This window comes from Balaenoptera physalus (genome assembly GCF_965194825.1).
Source record: "Balaenoptera physalus genome assembly, chromosome: 19".
Classification (NCBI taxonomy): Eukaryota; Metazoa; Chordata; class Mammalia; order Artiodactyla; family Balaenopteridae; genus Balaenoptera; species Balaenoptera physalus.
In genome coordinates this window covers 4,023,141-4,044,152 of record NC_138900.1, presented here as the reverse complement: position 1 = coordinate 4,044,152, position 21,012 = coordinate 4,023,141, and the positions used below count along the sequence as shown (strand labels likewise).

Sequence of the window (21,012 nt, the reverse complement as noted above, 5' to 3'; positions counted from 1 at the left end):
GAAGTTCTGAGGAGGATACGGAAGCAAAAGGAAGTTCTGAGGAGGACTCAGGACTTGCTGTAGAGGAAGTGTACATCATCTTAGAGAATATACATATCATTATGAACAGCATATTGGTAGAAGCTAGTCAGCCACAACTAACAGTGACCAGGCCATGAAGACCTGGTGTCAAGGGTTGAAATCCTTCAGCCCAAGGGCCCAGCCTCCTCTCATGAAGACCAGTGTACGTATTTCACCTCAAAAATCACAACTCGAATGAATTCTTCAATTAGATAGGAATTGCTGAAGCTGATCTCAAAGGCCAAAGTCTCTTAAACATTTAAAAATATTTAAAATATGGAATATGTGGCATCTTATGAATGCAAATATTGTGTGTGATTCTCTTAAATGCTTCTATATTTAATTATAAATTATATGTGTAATTATATATATTATATATTACATAAAATATATATAATTTTAAATATTCACTATAAATTCAATTAATATATGTAATATTGTAAAATTAATATATTTAATAAGATAGAAGATTTATATTATAATATAAAATTCTAACAGAATATACTATATTTTAATATAAAATTCTCTATAATATTATACCAATATTATATAGAATACATGATTACATCATAATAAACAGATTATTATATTGATATTATGGATATTATAATATATTAATATATTCACATAAATGTTTCTCTATTTAATTATAAATACAACTATATGTTATATAATCATATATAGTTATAACATATATTATAATCTTTATATAAAATATATTAATATTCTGTCATATATAAATAGAGCATTCATAGGATTACACCTATGTAATATAATATTTATACAATATAACATATTATATAAATAATATCATACATATATGTGTAACATGATATTTATATAACTTATTATATAAATATAATATATATGTAACATGATATTTATACAATATAGCCTGTTATGTAAATATAATACTTATATATATAAAACATGATATTTATACAACATATTATACTACATAAGTCTTATAACATTTATCATGTAATTATGACTTGTCCCAGGGTTGGAAGCAGCCTCCTCCACGAGGAGATCATTTGTCATCCAGGAGGTGTGAGGTAACCCTTTCTTGATTCGCTGAGGCTGCACCCCACCTCCGATTCAGTGGGGCACTCTGGCAGGACATTCTCTTTATTTCTTTATGCGCTGAACTCAGCGTCATGCTAAGGATACTGAGCGGAGAGCTGGGGATGTGCATTCGCTTCCGATTCAAGGGGCAGAAGAAGTGTCCAGCTGTGGTTGAGAATGTGGGCTCTGGACCCGGACTGTCTGGTATGAAACCCTGGCTCCCCCCTTTCATAGCTTGAACAACTTGCTTACCCTCTCTGTTTCCTCATGCTTATTGCATTGCTTACCTCGTAGAGTCCTTGTGAGGAGTGAACGCTGCAATAATGCCTGCAAAGCCCCTGGAAGACTGTCTGGCACAGGGTCATAACTCCATCAGTCTTGCTGTCACTATTATTTATTGAGTGGCACTTTGGGCTGGGCGTACAGTAGAGTATATAGGGACCCCTGCTGGGCTGACGGTCTGGTGATGGAAACATATTAATCACATAATCACACTAATGAATGTGTAATTATAAACTGAGATAAATGCTAGGAAAAGGGATCACGAACAATTTTTTTTTTTCTACTTGACTTTGTGCCCAGTGGACTCAGGGAAGCCCCGAGATGTCTGCCCTGGGGACGGGGTCCTCTGGTCTTGGGGGAATGACTCTTTGTCCAGTGGGGTCTTCACTCTGCACCCTCTTTCCCACTTAGGGTATTTGTGGATTTTCCAAAAGTGGGAGAAGGAAATAGAGACCCCTCTGAGACAAATAACTGGAATCACATTATACTATGGGATAATTTATCAAAGCATTAACTTGCATCTGGTCACCTCATATTTTTTGAAGTGAAGGAAAATAGAAGCTTCTTGAAATCTACCACTTTTTTGTCCTTGTTGTTTACATTTACTTTTTTGAACATAATTTCAAACTTACAGAGAAGTTGCAAGAACCCAAGTAGCGTATAGAAGACCCACATACTCTATTCAGATTCACCTATTGCTAACATTTCACCCTACATCCAAATGTGTGGGTTTTTTTATTCAGCAGACATTTATTTTTAAATGTGAAGTGCACCATGTATGTGCTGACTTATGGCTACAACTGTATGAATAGTCTGAGTTTGATTCTCTTAAATGCAGACTCAACATCCCATTGAAAGAATTAAAATTAAAAACACCCACTAACCTCAGAACCCAGGCTAAGGAAAAGAACTAGTATCTTGGAAACTGCTGGTATTTCCTTACTAATATCCCCACCTTAAGGCACAACTCTCACAGATAAACAACCACACCCTGAATTTTGACTAAATCATTCCTTATCTCTGCTTCATAGTTTTACAAACTGAAATTCTGTCTTTTAAAAAAAAAGGTTGTTTCATTTTGCCTAGGTTTGAACTTCATGTAAATGGAATCCTATTGTATGTACTTTTCTGTGTAATTGTCTTTTTTTTTTTTTTTAAGCCCAAAGAAAAGGATTCAAACTCATGGCCAGAAGGCTGGATAAGACCTACAGGCACATTTTATTTAGCCTTCAGAATGTTTACTAAGGTATTTATTTACAGCCAAGTGGGGATCTAAAATACTTGGGGAAAAAATTCCAGAGTTCCAAAAAGCAAAACTTGAATTTGCCAAGGCAGGCAACTATTTACATAACATTTACATTGTATTTACAACTATTTACATAGCATTCACATTGTGTCAGGTAATATAAGTAATCTAGGGATTATTTAAAGTATAGGAGAGGATACGCGTAGGTTATGTGCAAATACTATGCCATTTAAATAAGGGACTTGAGCATCCTTGAATTTTGGTATCCGCAGCGGGTCCTGGAACTAATTTCTCTCAGATATTGAGGGACAACTGTATTTAACTGAGGTAAAATTCACATAACATACAATTAACTAGCAACCATTTTTTTAAAAGCCATACATTAAAAAAAAATTTTTTTTACTTTATTTATTTTTATTTTTGGCTGCATTGGGTCTTAGTTGTGGCACGTGGGATCTTTCCTTGTGGCACGTGGGCTTCTCTCTAGTTGTGGCGTGCAGGTTTTCTCTCTCTAGTTGTGGCCGGCAGGCTCCAGAGAGCGTGGGCTCTGTAGTTTGTGGCAGGCGGGAACTCTAGTTGAGGCATGTGGGCTCAGTAGTTGTGGTATGCAGGCTTAGTTGCCCCACTGCATGTGGGATCTTAGTTCCCCTCCCAGGGATCCGAACCCGCATCCCCTGCATTGGAAGGCGGATTCTTTACCACTGGACCACCAGGGAAGTCCCAAACATCAACCATTTTTAAGTGAACAATTCGTGGCATTCAGTACATTCCCAAAGTTGTGCAGCCATCGCCTCTACCTTGCTCCAAGTCCCTGTGCCCAGATATTTGGTCAAACGTTCTTCTGGGTGTTTCTGTGAGGGTGTTGCTAAAAGAAATTAATGTTTAAATGGATGCACTTTGGGGACTTCCCTGGTGGTCCATTGGTTAAGACTCTGTGCTTCCACTGCAGGGGGTGCGGGTTTGATCCCTATTTGGGAGACTAAGTTTCTGCATGCCGAGTGGCGTGGCAGAAAAAAAAAAAAAAAAAAGATGCACTTTGTGTTAAGCAGATTGCTTCCTATATGATGGATGGGCCTCATCTAATCAGTTGAAGGACAAAAAAATAGAAGAAAAAGCCCAGTCCCCCCTGGGCAAGAGATAATTCCCCAGCAGACTGCCTTCACCCTGGAACTGCAATATCAACTCTCCCGGGTCCCTAGTCAACTGGCACAGCCTAGAGATCTTGGACTTGCCAGCCTCCATAATCACGTGAGCTGATTCCTTATAATAAACCTTTTTCTGTGTATGTTACACATCTTACTGGTTCTATTTCCCTGAAGAACCCTGAGTAACAGAACACCCGGTGTAGTGCCCTCCTACACTGCACTAGGATTGATCTGTGGGACCCATAGCATATGGCAGAAGTGATGTACGTCACTTCCAAGATTCGGTTATACAAGACACTGTGGGTCTCATCTCGGTTGCTCTTTTATTTTCTCTCTCTCGGACTCTGGGGGAAAACATGTCATGAGCAGTCCCACGGCGAACCCACAGGGCGGGGGACCAAGGCCTCCTGCCAGCAGCTGTGGGAGTGAGCTTGGGAGTCACTCCTCTGGCTCCCATCAGACCTCTGGACCCCACATCCCTGACCAAGAAACAGCCTGTATGAAAACTCACGGGAGTCCCTGCACCAGCACCACCCAGCGAAACCCCATTTAAACTTGTACAAACCAGTCTTAGCTTGTGGCTGTATGAAAACAATCTGCAGGCTGCATCTGGGTGAGGTTTTGACCTCTGGTCTTGTTTAGGGAGATGGGCTCCTGGGACAATGGCTCTGAAGGGTCCATTCTAGTCCCAGCCTTTCTTGGGTCATGCCTGGCTCTGTCTCTGTCACCTCTGCAGTTGTCTTGGGGTTGTGCTTTTGTTTCTGTTGTGTGTACATGCTGTTTGTGTGTGCACATGTGCAAGGTGTTGTGTGTGTAAATTTCTCTGTGCATGCGCATCTCTGTTTCTGTATTTTTCTGTGTGTGTGTATGTGTGTCTGTGTGTGTCTGTGGTGTACTGGTGTGTTGAAGACTCTCAATATGTTTTTGTGTAGCTGTTTCTCTATGGGTTTCTATTTGTGTCTATGCAATTGTGTCCATCTGTGCTTTGGTGTATCTCTGTGTATTGGTGCCTGTCTATGGGTTTGCAGCTAAATGATTTGTGTGATGTCTTTCTGCTTCTTTTTTGCATGTCAATTTATGCATGGCTTTGTGTTTCTTCACAGAGAGGGATCGAGAGAGAGGAGTTACCCTCTCTCTTGCAGAGAGACTTGGTCAGGCTTGTGGTGAGGAAAGAAGAGGAACTGGTCCCAGCCTCGTGAAGGAGTCACGCTTCCTGGCTGTATGTTCTTGGGCAAGTTGCTTCACCTCACTGTGCCTCAGTTTTCTCATCTCTTAAATAAGGATAATAATGTTACCTACTTTATAGGGTTGTTGGGAGGATTCATGAGTTAATCCATGTAAAGTTTTCAGTAGAAGACCTCTAAATAGTAAGTGTTCTGTAAATGTTAACTATTAATGATAATGCATAGTGCTATATAATGTGTTTATATAATAAGTATATAATAAGTGTTTAAGCAGTAGCTATTTTAATGTTATATAATAAGCGCTTAAGCAGTAGCTATTTTAATGTTATGATCTCTCATATAATCTCTCTTTCCTCACCTTGTCCTCCGACAGGCACCAGACTCTGACTTCAGCCACGATTGGACAGAGGCCCAATGCTCCGTGGAAGTTGAGTGCCGGAGATGTAGTAGAAGGTTGCCTAGCAACAGAGGTGTTAGGGTAGATAGGAGCAAATCCCTCAGTGGTAAGAGGAGGAATGTAGGCAGGATTGGACCTATTTGGGGCAAAATAGGAGGAGACTGACGAGTGCCACCCTGAGAGTCAGATCGAGGAATTTCTCAGTCCTGCTCCCCAAAGCTTCTGGACATGGTCCATGTCTTTCTCTTCTCTTCTGCTTCTCATCTTCTCTTCCTTCTTCTCCTTTTCTTCCTTCCCCTCTCCTTCCCTCTCCCTCCTCCTTCTTCCTCCTCTTTTACTATTACTATTATTACTGATAATAATAACAGCTAACGTCTGTTAAGCGCCTCGTCTGTGCCAGGCACTGTCCTAAGTGTTCTGCGTGAACACACTTCAGCCTCACAACCCTAGGAGATGCTCCTACTATTATTCCATCTAACAGATGAGGAAATAAAAAGAAGCCAGCTGGGATTCTGGGGTGGATATTTCTCCCTGATAAGAACACAGAAGGCAAGGAGGGATGCTCTTTTACGCTCGAATGTGTTTGTGCCAGGACAAGATGCTTGGAGCTGCCCCAGCCATAATACGATCTGGAGGCAACAAGCCAAACATTAAAGATGTCAGAGTGGTAAAATAGAAAGGGCTTGGTCCTTATTGGCATGCCTCGAGTGTTTGGATAAAACCTTCCTGTTGGGCAAGACGATTAATTATCTTTATTGCTTAAGCCAGAGTTAGGTCATCGGTTCCTTGCAACTGAGCTCAGCCTAGCTGATAGAATTACCCTACCAAGGGACAGAATGTGGTAAGGCACCAAAGCCCATGGGTACAAGTAAAGAGGATGCCTCTGAAAATACTCTTTAATTTGCCACACTTACCTTTTGATAGCTTAGAGTCTTATTAGAGGAGAAGAGAGAATCAGGGGAAAGAAAAAAGCATGAGATGTCTCATTTCAGTACAGGGCATGTGAAGGGGCCAAAGTTGACTGGGGGACTGTGGTCTTCTCTAGGGCTCTGTAGCTGGAGAGACCATATATCTCATCAATCACCTTGGAAGAAGGTAGACGCTCTGATATCCACTTTATCCCCCCAGGTGCCAATTTCCTTCCCGCATTCCAGCATCCCTCACCAGACTCTCTCTGTCTCCCTGGAGGAGCCCCGGGATGGTGCCATAAGAGCAAGTGAATCTCCTTCCTCTTTATTGCCTGATTGACTGTAGTTCCTCAGGGAACATACTCTCTTTCTCAGCGCCTGGAGGAAGGATAGTGGTACCAAGGACCCGCACCATCACCTTTAGCAGAACCTGTAGGTTGGTTCACTCGACCCCGGCCACAACTCTTACCTCCTTTGTATTTCTCTATTGTAGAAGCTGGAAAGTGGAAGACTAGAAAGATTAGCAGATGCAAGGTAAGAAACGGATTAGAAAAGATGCAAGGAAGGGAGGATCAGAATGGCTGAAGGGTGTTGCAAATTTCAATAGGATAGTGTATAAGCTTCCGACTGCTGCTGTAACAAATACCCACAAACTTAATGACTTAAAGCAACATGGATTTATTATCTTACAGTTTCTGGAGGGCAGAAGCCCAAAGTGGGTCTCAAAGCACAGTGTTACAGGGCTGCGTTCCTTGCTGGAGGCTCGAGGGGAGAATTCATTCCTTGCCTTTTTTTTTTTTTTTAATTTTTGGCTGTGTTGGGTCTTCGTTTCTGTGCGAGGGCTTTCTCCAGTTGCGGCGAGTGGGGGCCACTCTTCATTGCGGTGCGCGGGCCTCTCACTGTCGCGGCCTCTCCCATTGCGGAGCACAGGCTCCAGATGCGCAGGCTCAGTAGTTGTGGCTCACGGGCTTAGTTGCTCCGCGGCATGTGGGATCCTCCCAGACCAGGGCTCGAACCCGTGTCCCCTGCATTGGCAGGCAGACTCCCAACCACTGCGCCACCAGGGAAGCCCCCATTCCTTGCCTTTTGCACTCTTTCTAGAGGCTGCTGCCATTCCTTGGCTCGTGGAAATCTAAAATCTTCTTTTGTTCTCACATCTCCTTCTCCGACTCTGACAGTCCTGCTTCTTTCTTATAAGGACTCTTGTGATTGCTTTGGGCCCTTCTGGATTATCCAGAATAAGAGTCTCATCACAGGATTCTTCACTCAGGACTTCCCTGGTGGCGCAGTGGTTAAGAATTCGCCTGCCAGTGCAGGGCACACGGGTTCGAGCCCTGATCCGGGAAGATCCCACATGCCGCAGAGCAACTAAGCCCATGCGCTACAACTACTGAGCCTGCGCTCTAGAGCCCGCAAGCCACAACTACTGAGCTCACGTGCCACAATTACTGAGCCCACGTGCCACAACTACTGAAGCCCATGCGCCTAGAGCCCACACTCTGCAACAAGAGAAGCCACCTCAATGAGAAGCCCGTGCACCGCAATGAAGAGTAGCCCCTGCTCGCTGCAACTAGAGAAAGCCCGTGTGCAGCAACGAAGACCCAACGCAGCCAAAAATAATACGTAAATAAAATAAATTAGAAAAAACAAAAAATCTCAGGCAATGTGCATCAGATACTGTTATCTTGGTACTTCAGAGAGGAGCTAAAGCAGAGGATATGGGGGAAGCCCTGTCCCGGGAAGGCCCCATAGCGTCCTGCTAGGTTACAATAACTGAGCAAAGACTTGAAGGAAGTGAGAAAGTTAGTTATACCTTTATCTGGAGGCAGAACATTTTAGAAAGAGGAAACAGCCAGCTCAAAGACCAAAGGCAGAAATGCATCTTGTGTGTTTGAGTGACCTAGGAAGCCACTGTGCTTGGAGAAGTAGGAGATGAGGCTATAAGAAAAAAAGAAGTGGGGAATGAGGCTTTTAAAGATACTTTTATTCATTCTAAGGACTTCGGGTTGTTCTTTTTCTCTGAGTAAAATAGGGAGCTGTTTCAGAGTTTGGGGCATGATCTGACTTAGGTTTTAAAATAAGGTTGCCCCAGGAATTCCCTGGCGGTCCAGTGGTTAGGACTCCATGCTTTCACTGCCGAGGGCCCGGGTTCAGTCCCTGAAAGGGGAACTAAGACCCCGCAAGCCACTCGGCCTGGCCAAAATTAATTAATTAATTTAAAAAAAATAGGGTTGCCTGATTAAATATAGGCTTCCCAGTTAATTTTTTATTAATTAATTAATTAATTAAATTTTGGTTGCGTTGGGTCTTTGTTGCTGCGCTCGGGCTTTCTTTTTTAGTTGTGGCGAGCGGGGGCTACTCTTTGTTGCGGTGCGCGGGCTTCTCATTGCGGTGGCTTCTCGTTGCGGAGCACGGGCTCTAGAGCGCAGGCTCAGTAGCTGTGGCTCGCGGGCTCAGTAGGTGTGGCTCGCGGGCTCTAGAGCGCAGGCTCAGTAGGTGTGGCTCGCGGGCTCTCGAGCGCAGGCTCAGTAGGTGTGGCTCGCGGGCTCTCGAGCGCAGGCTCAGTAGGTGTGGCTCGCGGGCTCTCGAGCGCAGGCTCAGTAGGTGTGGCTCGCGGGCTCTAGAGCGCAGGCTCAGTAGGTGTGGCTCGCGGGCTCTAGAGCGCAGGCTCAGTAGGTGTGGCTCGCGGGCTCTCGAGCGCAGGCTCAGTAGGTGTGGCTCGCGGGCTCTAGAGCGCAGGCTCAGTAGGTGTGGCTCGCGGGCTCTAGAGCGCTGGCTCAGTAGTTGTGGTGCACGGGCTTAGTTGCTTCGCGACATGTGGGATCTTCCCAGACCAGGGCTTGAACCCATGTCTGCTTCATTGGCAGGTGGATTCTTAACCAGTGCGGCCACCAGGGAAGACCCCCCCCCCCCCGGTTAATTTTGAATTTCAGGTAAACAATGAATTTTTTTTAGTATAAATATCTCCCTAAAACTACAAGGGACGTACTTATACCAAAATTTTGTTGTTGTTGATCTGAAATGTAAGTTTAACTGGGCATTCTGCATTTTAATTTGCTAAATCTGGCAATCCTAATTTTAAAGGATCCCTCTGTCTCTGCTGTGTTGAGACCACATGGTTGAGGTGGTGCATGAGCCAGAAGCAGGGTAATCATTTAGGGGGCGATTGTGATAAGCTGGGTGAGGAATTTTGGTGGCTCAGGCTGGGGGATACCTGTGGAGGCTGAGGTCCGCCCCCTCCTCAGCCCTGCCCCTCTTCCTTGCTTTAACGGATGTTGCACAATCTTTGTGAAGAAGGGGGGAAACACTGCAGAATCTGACAACAGCAGCTGTAAAAAATATTCCCTGCCTACTCGTTTTTCACGTGCAAGGAAAAACGCTGAAATGCGAGATGTGAAAAGCCACAAGATAAGACGGGCTTAGGAATTTGCAGCTCCCTTATCAGTGTTAATGACTGCGTTTTCCACACTGCGCTTCTTTTTTCCACTTAGACAGAACTTCAGATTTCTTATTGTGGCTTGCAAAGTTCTGTGAGACCTGGCCTCTCTTTTCATGCTAAGTTATTATCATTTAAAAAAAATAATTTATTAATTTTAGGCTGCGTTGGGTCTTCGTTGGTGCACGTGGGCCTTCTCTAGTTGTGGAGAGTGTGGGCTACTCTTCGTTGTGGTGCGCATGCTTATTGTGGTGGCTTCTCTTGTTGCGGAGCACGGGCTCTAGGCTCACGGGCTTCAGTAGTTGTGGCACGCGGGCCCAGTAGCTCCGCAGCATGTGGGGTCTTCCCAGACCAGGGCTCGAACCCGTGTCTCCTGCATTGGCAGGCAGATTCTTAACCACTGCGCCACCAAGGAAGCCCCCATTATTTTTTTTTAATTTATTTTATTTTTGGCTGTGTTGGGTCTTCATTGCTGTGCGCAGGCTTTTCTCTAGTTGTGGCGAGCGGAGGCTACTCTTCGTTGTGGTGCGTGGGCTTCTCATTGTGGTGGCTTCTCTTGTTGCGGAGCACGGGCTCTAGGCGTACAGGCCTCAGTAGTTGCAGCACGCGGGCTCAGTAGTTGTGCACAGGTTTAGTTGCTCCGCGGCATGTGGGATCTTCCCAGACCAGGGCTGGAACCCACGTTCCCTGCATTGGCAGGCGGATTCTTAACCACTGCGCCACCAGGGAAGCCCTCGTGCTAAGTTCTGACCAGCCTTCTCTGCTCCAGCCACACTGGCTGAGTGTCCCTTTTTAGAACTAGAACATGCCAAGCTTGCTCCTGCCTCAGGGCCTTTTCACTGCCTGTATCTTCTGCCTGAAATGTCATCCCCTTTACATTTCTCACGGCTGGATAATTCACAGCCTTTAATTCTCAGCTGAAACACATTTCCTTCAAAGCGCTCCTTGACTCTTTCCTAAAGGTAAGACCTACCCTCCACACAATTATGTTACATAGCACCACCCTGTTTATATGTAGCACAACGCTCATCACAATCTATAAATAGTATTTGCTTGTTTGTGCCCATCTTTCCAAGTAGAATATAAGCTCCACAAAGGTGGGGATTCTGATTACTTCCCCCAAGATGCCCGGCACAGCATACATGCTCAATAAATATTTCTTAAATAACTGGATAAATGAAATAGTTCCAGAGATGAGCAGGACTTGCTTAACAGGATTCTGGTGCACCAGTATTCAGTCTCCTGTTTCCCCAACCAGGGTCTAATCCCTACAGATTCAACTCTCATAAAGTGCAGTGAAAGCCCCAAAGCTGGGGTTCATCCCAGGGTAGTCACTCAAGGTGCCTTGACCGACCACCTCACTTGGTTAGAAGTTTTGCTCTCCTGCATATTTGCTTTGCAGTTTTTTTGTTTTGTTTTTGGCCACACCACGTGACTTGTGGGATCTTAGTTCCCTGACCAGAGATTGAACCTGAGCCCCCTGCGGAGTCCCTGCTTTGCAGTTTTCAATATTCATATCACCAGGGTGCCCATAACTTCTCCATCTTATTCTGTCTGCTGCAGTGCCTAGGAATTTTCTGGTTAATCCATATGAGTTAGAATTTTTTTTACCATGTTAATCATTTTAAGGGTACATTTCAGTGGCTTTAAATCCATTCACGTTGTCCTCAGTCTCCAGAACTTTTCTCATCTTCCCAAACTGAAACTCTGTATCTACTCAACAATAACTCCCATTCCCCTCTCCCTCCAGCCCCTGGCAACTATTTTCTGTATAAATGTGACTACTCTGGGTACTTCATATAAGTGGAATCATTATACAGTACTTGTCTCTCTGTGACTGGCCTCTTTCACTTAGCATAATGTTCTCAAGTTTCATACATGTTGTAGCATGCATCAGAATTTCCTTCCTTTTTAAGACTGAATAATAGTTCATTGTATGGTGCTATGGACTGAATGGAATCTCCCTAAAATTCATATGTTGAAGCCCTAACCTCCAATGTGACTATATTTGGAGATAGGGCCTTTAAGGAGATAAATAAGATTTAATGAGGTCCTAAGGATGGAACCTAATCCCATAGGACAGGTGTCCTTATGAGAAGAGAAACCAGAGAGTGATCTCTTTCCCTCTCTCTCTCTCTCTCTTTTCTCTCTCTCCCTCCCTCCCTCCCTTTGTCTCTTTCTCTCTCTCTCTTTCTCCCTCCACCTGCCCCCCCACAGAGAAAAGAACACGTGAGAACACACCGGGAAAGCAGTCATCTGCAAGCCAGAAAGCGAGCTCTCACCAGAAACCAGCACCTTGATCTTGGATTTCTAGCCTCCAGAATTATGGGAAATAAATTTCTGTTGTTTAAGCTACCATTTGGTTTTTGTGAACAACGCTGCTACGAACACAGGCATACAGATATCTGATGCAAATATACATATCCGAGTCCCTGCTTCCAATTCTCTTGGGTATATACCCAAAAGTGGAATTGCTGAATCGTACGGTAATTCTATTTTATGAGTTAGAATCTGATAGTGAATTTTTATTGTGTCAGTGGAGGACTCACGCCAAGAGAAGCTCAGTAGGGGATGGCTTTTAAGAGTACGATGTAGAAATAAACCACATCTCATTTCCTGTAGGGTCAGCAAAAGACAAACCAAACTGTGGGGCAGAGGACAGAAGCTGGGGAGAGGGTGTGACTTCCCCAGCTTTGTTCCCTTTCTCAAACTGCCGAACTGAACAAGGGTCTTTGGAACAGGACAAAGGGACCCCATGTGTCCAAACCCTTCTCTGCTTTGGGGAGTCTTACGGGGTTGGGCAAGAGGCTTGAGGCTGGAAATGAGAGTACATCACCCCTCGGTATCTGTGGGGGATTGGTTCCAGGATCCCCACAGATACCAAAATCCCACGGATGCTCAAGTCGTCTATATAAAATGGTGTAGTTCAGTCGGCCCTTCCCACTGGCGCATTCTGCATTCGCGGTTGGCTGAATCCGCAGATGCAGAACCCGTGGATACGGAGGTCCGAGTGTATTTCATGTAGGATGAGGTTGAGTTTCTGTAAGGAGATATTAATTACAGTTCTAAGTGTTATTGTATCGGACACTAGGCTGAGGGCAAGAGCAGCTGGTGAGTCTTGCTGCCCCTTCTGCATCCCCCCTTGGGCTAAAGACAATCACTGGCTTCCTCCTAGCGACAAAAAATGGCAGCAATGACCTACAGCAGGGGCCACAGGAAAAAAGGCTTTCACCACTTCATCCCTTCAAATTGGGACCCTTGCCTCTTCCCAATGCTGCTTCTCTGCTCTGGGTATCTATCGATTTATACCAAACCATCCCAAACTTAGTGACATAAAACAACCTTCACTGTATCGTGCTCACAGATGCTACGGGTCAGGCATTTGGGCAGAGCATAGAGAGGATGGCTGTGTCTGCTCCACCGTATCTGCAGCTCCAGCTGGGAGGACTTGACCAGCTGAGGGTGGCATGAGGGGTGGGGTACTGGGATGAACTAGAATCACCTGGAAGCTTCTTTACTTACATATCTGGTGCCGGGCTGGGGTGACTCCGAGGTTGGGCTCGGCTAGGGGACAGGTGAGTGGAGTGCATACACATGACCGCTCTGTGTGTCTTAGGCTTCCTCATGGCATGGCGACATCAAGGTAGTTGGACTCTTTGCATGGCGGCTCTGTAAACAAGGCAGAAGTTGAATCGCGTTTTATGACCTAGATATGGAAGTTGCCTGGGGTCAGATCCGCCAAACTATAGACCAGAGCAGTCACAGACCCACTGATATTTGAGGGGACAGGGTCATAGACCCCATCTCTTGAAGGAAGGAGTGTCAAACAATGTACAGCTGTGTGATAAAACTGTCACATTCTCCCCAAGGGTTTGACTGTGAAGCTCTGTCCCTAAAGAGTTGATTGGTGGTGGGGTGAAGGCGTGATTTTTGGGGGGAGGGGTGTTAGGTGGACCAAGAATTTATATAAGTATAAGAAATATACTACAAAGAGGGACTTCCCTGGTGGTCCAGTGGGTAAGACTCCGCACTCCCAGTGCAGGGGGCCCAGGTTCGATCCCTGGTCGGGGAACTAGATGCCACAGCTAAGAGTTTGCATGCTGCAACTCAAAGATCCCACATGCCACAACTGAGACCAGTCGTAGCCTAAATAAATAAATAAATAAATAGTCTTAAAAAATGTTTTTTAAAAAAGAAATATACGGCAAAGAGATAAGGAAACATGTTAGCAATGTGAAAAAAAGAATAATCCATAAAGCAAGGGTTTTGTGGAAATACTAGGTATGAAAACGTATGACGGTAAATAAAGAATTTAATATTAGCCTGTAACAAGATAAACAGTAGAACGGGATACAGCTGAAGAACAAATTACTGAGACAGAAGATCTGATTGAGGAATTTTTCCAAAAAGCCAGTGTAATGATATTAACAGAAGGGGGGGAAATGATAAAAGCCATTGTAACGTATAGGAGACAGCCACTTCTCACAAGCTGCTTTGCTAAGAGAATCCCAATCTTGTTCAGGTATCGAGTAACCATTCTTAAGTCTTGGTGATATTTGGCCTTTTCTGGTCCCAGATGTGAATCTTGATTAGTCTAAGGCTTAGCAAGCCAGTGGTTCTCAAAGTGTGGTCTCCAGGGCAGCAACAACAGCATTGCCTGGGAACTGGTCAGAAATACAAATAATTGGGTCCTAAACGGACCTACTGAATCAGAAACTCTGAGGGTGAGCTTCAGCAATCTGTGGTATAACAATTGCTCCAGGTGATTCTGTTGCATGTGAAACTTTATGCACTGCTCTTAGCTCATCATGGTAATCCCATACCCTCTGCTAATGGTTAATTGAGGAATGGGCTGGGTGTGATTGTGCTTGATGAGATGTGAGCAGAGATCTCGTGAAGACGTCATCATGTTAGAAAGGGTTGCAATGTACTCCTCATATGCTTCTTTGTCTCATCCTTTAAAATTAAAAAAAACCCTTTTATTTATTTACTTATTTTTGGCCGCACCGCGCAGCTTGTGGGATCTTAGTTCCCTGACCAGGGATGGAACCCAGGACCCCGGCAGTGGAAGCGCTGAGTCCTAAACACTGGACTGCCAGGGAATTCCCTAAAATTTTTTTAAAATTTTAGAATAATTTTAGATTGACAGAAAATTGCAAAGATAGTGCAGAGATTCCTATTTACTTTATTACCTATTACCAGTTTCCCCTATTAATATCTTACTCTTAGTATGATAGGTTTGTCACAAATAATGAACCAGTATAGATACATTATTGTTAAGTAAAGCCCATAATTTTTTCAGATTTCCTTAGTTTTTACTTAATGTCCTTTGTTCCTTTCCAGGATATATTGCATTTATACAATGTGTCTCCTCTTGATTGCAACAATTTCTCGGACTCTCCTTGTTCTGAATGACCTTGAGGATGTTGAGGATACCGGTCAGGTCCCGCAGTTGAGTAGTCACTTTAGACTGTGTCGACTGAAAAAGCAATGCACAGCGTGAGAACTGTGAGTCAAGTTTTATTTGGAGCAAAATGAGGACTGTAGCCCGGGAGACAGCATTTCAGAGACCTCTGAGAAACTGCTCCGAAGAGGCAGGGGGAAGGTCAGTGTATATGGATTTTGGTGAAGGGGGGGTGGGTACATGCAATCAAGCACACACATTTTTGCAGAAGGTTACGGCTAGTCAGGCGGAGCAGACATCACCGTGAAAGATGTTAGTGCTTTTCTAGATACGAGGAGATGCAAGAATTGGGCTCCTAGAATCTTCTCCTGAAAATACCTAACTCTCTGAAGGCCTGTTCTGCCCGTTTTTCCCGGAGCACAGAGCGCCTCATTCCTGATCTCCACCCTGAACTCCTTTCAGGGCGTGTTGAAGGTCCGCAGGGGCAGCAGCTCATGATTTAATCCTTGTCGAGGTAGAGGGCAAGTGCCAACTTGTAGTTGGCAAGTGCATCCTTTAAAAAAATGTCATCCCTCTTGTTTCAGAGCATGTGTGCCACGGGGGTTCAGCTAAAGCTTTTTTTTTTTTAAAGACAGACTCCTAAGGACTCTTTTTTTTTAAAAAAAATTATTTATTTATGGCTGTGTTGGGTCTTCGTTTCTGTGCGAGGGCTTTCTCTAGTTGCGGCGAGCGGGGGCCACTCCTCATCGCGGAGCGCGGGCCTCTCACTATCGCGGCCTCTCGTTGCGGAGCACAGGCTCCAGACGCGCAGGCTCAGTAGTTGTGGCTCACGGGCCTAGTTGCTCCGCGGCATGTGGGATCCTCCCAGAACCAGGACTCGAACCCGTGTCCCCTGCATTAGCAGGCAGATTCTCAACCACTGCGCCGCCAGGGAAGCCCCAGCTGAAGCTTTTTAATCATCATTCTCAGCTGGAGGCAAGCAAGCCCTCTGGCATTTCCTCGTGTTACCGCGTCCAAGCTCGTTCTGCCTCACGCACGACAGGCCAATAAATCGGGAGGTGTCGGAGCAAGGAATAACAACTTTATTTGGTTAGACAGGAGTTCAAGAAAACGGTGGACTAGAGTCCTAGAGAACTCTCTTACCGGCGTCTGGCTGCTAGCTTCTTTTACAGAACAGAGACGGGGAGGTGAGGAGGTAAAATGAAAAGGCCGGTCCATTTTGCAGATGTCTCCTGGTTTGGCCAGACTGGGGAGGGGATGTGTTAATTTCTTCTTCCCTGCAGGCATCGACAGGTGGGCTGGGTCAGGATGTTTCCCTGGGAGCTGAACAAAGGTATTTTAGTTTAACATTCAGGCAGAGGCAGCAGGCTTCCCTGCCATAGGCCATTATGTATGCTTTTAGCCTAGGCAACATCCTTTTAGTGAATAACTTGTAACAAAAGCCACGGAAAGTAAAGGTTAAAGTAAAAGAAACAGATTTAATATGGAGTCAGATTTGTTCTTGCTTATGACACTCCTGGTGCGGAGGAAATGGTTCTGCAGACGCCCACGGCTCTCTCCCAGATTCCACAGCGCTAGCCTCCAACTTTCTGTTCCCTTTCCAGAAGGAATCTTCTTTAACTGTGGTTCAAGCGATGGATACGGAAAAGGCTCAGCTGTTTTCTATGCCTTGCCCGGAGGCAATGAACCGACAGCTGCAAAACAACCAAAATAAAGTGACCTTCTGAGGAATGAATGGTATGCAGGCCGTTTACACACATCACCCATCAACACTTACTGCAGTACATTTTATTATACAGTTACTATTTTCATGTAAGAAATAGCACATCCACGTACTTAAAAGAAGAAATTACTCAAGTTCCCATCCCCTTTTTTTTTTTTTTTAAATAAATTTATTTATTTTTGGCTGTGTTGGGCCTTCGTTGCTGTGCGCGGGCTTTCTCTAGTTGCGCTGAGCGGGGGCTACTCTTCGTTGCGGTGCACAGGCTTCTCATTGCGGTGGCTTCTCATTGCGGAGCACGGGCTCTAGGCGCGCGGGCTTCAGTAGTTGTGGCACGCGGGCTCAGTAGTTGTGGCTCGCGGGCTCTAGAGCGCAGGCTCGGTAGTTGTGGCGCACGGGCTTGGTTACTCCACGGCATGTGGGATCCTCCCAGACCAGGGCTCGAACCCGTGTCTTCTGCGTTGGCAGGCGGATTCTTAACCACTGCGCCACCAGGGAAGACCCCATCCCTTGTTAACGTTTTGGTGAATGTCACCTTTCATTTTTGTGTGCATCTGTTCATGAATTCTTGCGGGGTTTTTGTTTACTTGTTTGTGTTTGCTTTTTGGTGAAAATGGACTCCTACCGTCCATTTGTCTTCAAAACTTGCCCTTGTGCGACATTTGCAAGGTGTTTGCACACATACATAACAGAACATTAAAGCAGGATCATTGTAAACTCAGTTTCTGCCCAGACCCACAGACTATAGGTGCCAATGAGGCCAGACTCGAAAGTGGGACCATCCACGCGTGACTTAAGCCGGAAACCCAATTTCCCCACCCCAGTTCCGTTTTCCACCTGGTGCTAAAGAGCTGTTTTGTTTTGTCTTCATATGTTTGTTTACAAGAGCACTTGGTGCGCTGTGGGTCCCATTCTGTCTTCAACATAGGAATGTGGTGAGGATGTTGGTTTCGCACTTCCAAGCTTCAAGGGGGAAAAGCTTCAACTGAGCCACTCAGAGCACTTAGTATGGGGGGAGGGGCACGACCCAGAGAAGAATGGGATCTCGCTCACGTTTGGAACATCTCAAGGGCTCAAGATTGTGCTGACAGCTCTGAAGATGTCTGGGACAGCCTGGAGAAGAGGGAGGGTGAGAGGGGAAGAGAGGGAGAGGGGGAGACAGAATATGAATCAGGGGTCTTATATCCTTTCCAGGAGCGCCACCTGGAGGTGGGAGATGAACCCTGCGGGGAGAAGCTGGAAATGTAACCATGGACACCCCACAAAGATTGAGGGTTTCCTCACAGGACGTATTGGAGGGGAAGCATCTACGGACAACACGTGAGAAAACTGCAGCCTTGAGAGAGGGAGGAGGAGGAAGAGAAGCGCCAGGTAGGGACGTAAATAAAAAACTGACTATGACCGCTGCAGCTGCACGCAACTTGCCAAAAGCATTGCAATTACCGAACTGACAAAATTTTTTTCCTTGCATGTGACTTAAAAAGAAAAAAAAAAAATTGGGACTGAAAGTCTCTATTATCTGAGATGACTATAAAAATCATGAGATTTGCCTTAGATGTCCCCAAGGGCACAGGTAAAAACTAGACCTATGAGTTGGGTATGATAGGGGAACGGGCATGAGAAAATAGTTGTTCTCCGAATCTGTGTGGGACTTCCCTGGTGGCGCAGTGGTTAAGAATCCGTCTGCCAATGCACGGGAGACGGGTTCAAGCCCTGGTCCGCAACAAGAGAAGCCACCGCAATGAGAAGCCCGCGCACCGCGACGAAGAGTAGCCCCCGCTCGCCGCAACTAGAGAAAGCCCACGCACAGCAACAAAGACCCAACGCAGCCAAAAATAAATAAATAAATAGAATCAATGTAATTATCACACCTACATCTTTACAATGCATATGCTTACAACTAGGGTGACCAATTCTGATTTGCCTGGGACTTTCTCAGTTTTAGCCCTGAAATTTTCACATCCGGGGAAACTCCTCATTCCCACATCCTGAGAGCTGCCCCACCCCCTCACCCCAGTCCCAGGAAAACTAGGATAGTTGGTCCTGCTGTTTACAACCCTGTTAGATATGTCTCTCTATGATGAGGACACAGAGCCCAGGAGATTTCTTTTTTTTTAATTCCGACTCAGCTTTTTAAAAAAAATTGAAGTATAGTTGATTTACAATATTGTGTTAGTTTCAGGTGTACAGCAAAGTGATTCAGTTATTTTTTTCAGATTATATTCCATTATAGTTTATTACAACGTATTGAGTATAATTCCCTGTGCTAAACAGTAATCCTTGTTGCTAATCTATTTTATGTATAGTAGTTTTTATCCATTAATCCCATATTCCTAATTATTGCCTCCCTCCCTTGCTCTCCACTTTGGTAACCATGAGTTTGTTTTCTATGCCTGTGATTCTGTTCCTGTTTTATATATAGATTCATTTGTATCATTTTTAAGATTCTACATATAAGTGATATCATATAGTATATGCCTTTCTCCGTCTGATTTACTTTACTAAGTATAATATTCTCTGTGTCCATCCATGTTGCTACACATGGCAATATTTCTTTTTTATGACTGAGTAATATTCTACTATATATGTGTGTGTGTGTGTGTGTGTGTGTGTGTGTGTGTGTGTGTATACATCTTCTTAAGCCAGTCATCTGTTGATGGGCAATTGGGTTGTTTCCAAATCTTGGCTATTATAAATAGTGCTGCTGTGAACATTGGGGTACATATCTTTTTGAATGAGAGTTTTCCTTTTTCCCAGGTATTTACCCAGTATGGGATTGATGGATCATATGGTACCTCTATTTTTAGTTTCTTAAGGAACCTCCATATTGTTTTCCATAGTGGCTGCACCAATTTATGCATTTCCACCAAGAGTGTACTGGGGTTCCCTTTTCTCCACACCCTCTCCAGCATGTATTATTTGTAGACTTTTTGATGATAGCCATTCTGACTGGTGTGAGGTAATAATATCTCGTTGTGGTTTTTATTTGCATTTCTCTAATAATTAGCCATGTTGAGCATCTTTCCACATGCCTGTTGGCCATCTGTATATCTTCTGTGGAAAAACGTCTGTATAGGTCTTCTGCCCATTTTTTGATCAGGTTGTTTATTGTTTTTTGTTTTTTTGTTTTTATTGAGCTGCTTGAGCTATTTGTTTATTTTGAATATTAACCCCTTGTTGGTCTCATTGTTTGCAAATATTTTCTCCCAATCTGCAGGTTGTCTTTTTGTTTTGTTGGTGATTTCCTTTGATGTGCAAAAGCTTTTAAGTTCCATTAGGTCCCATTTGTTTATTTTTTGCTTTTATTTCTTTTGCCTTGGGAGACTGATCTAAGAAAATATTGCTGTAATTTATGTCCGAAAATGTTTTGCCTATGTTCTCTTCTAAGAGTTTTATGGTATCCTGTCTTATATTTGTGTCTTTAAGCCATTTTGAGTTTATTTTTGTGTATGGTATGAGGAAGTGTTCTAACTTCATTGCTTTTCCATGCAGCTGTCCAGCTTTCCCAACACAACTTGTTGAAGAGACTGTCTTTTCTCCATTGTATATTCTTGCCTCCTTGTTAAAGATTAATTGACTGTAGGTATGTGGGTTTCTTTCCGGGCTCTCTATTTTGTTCCATTGATCTATGTGTTTGTTTTTGTGCCAGTACCATCCTATTTTGATTACTGTAGCTTTGTAGTATAGTCCGAAGCCTGGAAGGGTTATGCTTCCAGCACTGTTCTTTTTCCTCAGGATTGCTTTGGCAATTCTGGACATTTTATGGTTCCATATAAATTTTAGGATTATTTGTTCTAGTTCTGTGAAAAATGCCATTAGTATTTTTTTTTTTTTAATTAATTAATTTATTTATTTATGGCTGTGTTGGGTCTTCGTTTCTGTGCGAGGGCTTTCTCTAGTTGTGGCAAGCGGGGGCCACTCTTCATCGTGGTGCGCGGGCCTCTCACTATGGCGGGCTCTCTTGTTGCGGAGCACAGGCTCCAGACGCGCAGGCTCAGTAATTGTGGCTCACGGGCCCAGTTGCTCTGCGGCATGTGGGATCTTCCCAGACCAGGGCTCGAACCCGTGTCCCCTGCATTGGCAGGCAGACTCTCAACCACTGCGCCACCAGGGAAGCCCCCATTAGTATTTTGATAGGGATCACATTAAATCTGTAGATTGCTTT

The 21,012-nt window shown here is 44.5% G+C and overlaps 1 long non-coding RNA gene across 8 annotated transcripts; it reads left to right on the top strand.

The window, feature by feature from the left end:
- Positions 1-24: 24 nt before the first annotated feature.
- Positions 25-20,666, top strand: LOC309648333. 8 transcript variants are annotated; one of them, XR_014256590.1, is made up of 7 exons: positions 25-3,901; positions 4,902-6,821; positions 11,941-12,209; positions 15,067-15,328; positions 16,732-16,864; positions 18,042-18,218; positions 20,340-20,666. It is a non-coding gene; the product is annotated as an uncharacterized lncRNA (long non-coding RNA). The 8 variants fall into 8 exon arrangements; XR_014256591.1 differs by lacking the exon at positions 20,340-20,666 and having other exon boundaries at positions 25-1,329; positions 2,567-3,901; positions 18,042-19,408; XR_014256592.1 differs by lacking the exon at positions 20,340-20,666 and having other exon boundaries at positions 25-1,329; positions 1,420-3,901; positions 18,042-19,408.
- Positions 20,667-21,012: the final 346 nt, after the last annotated feature.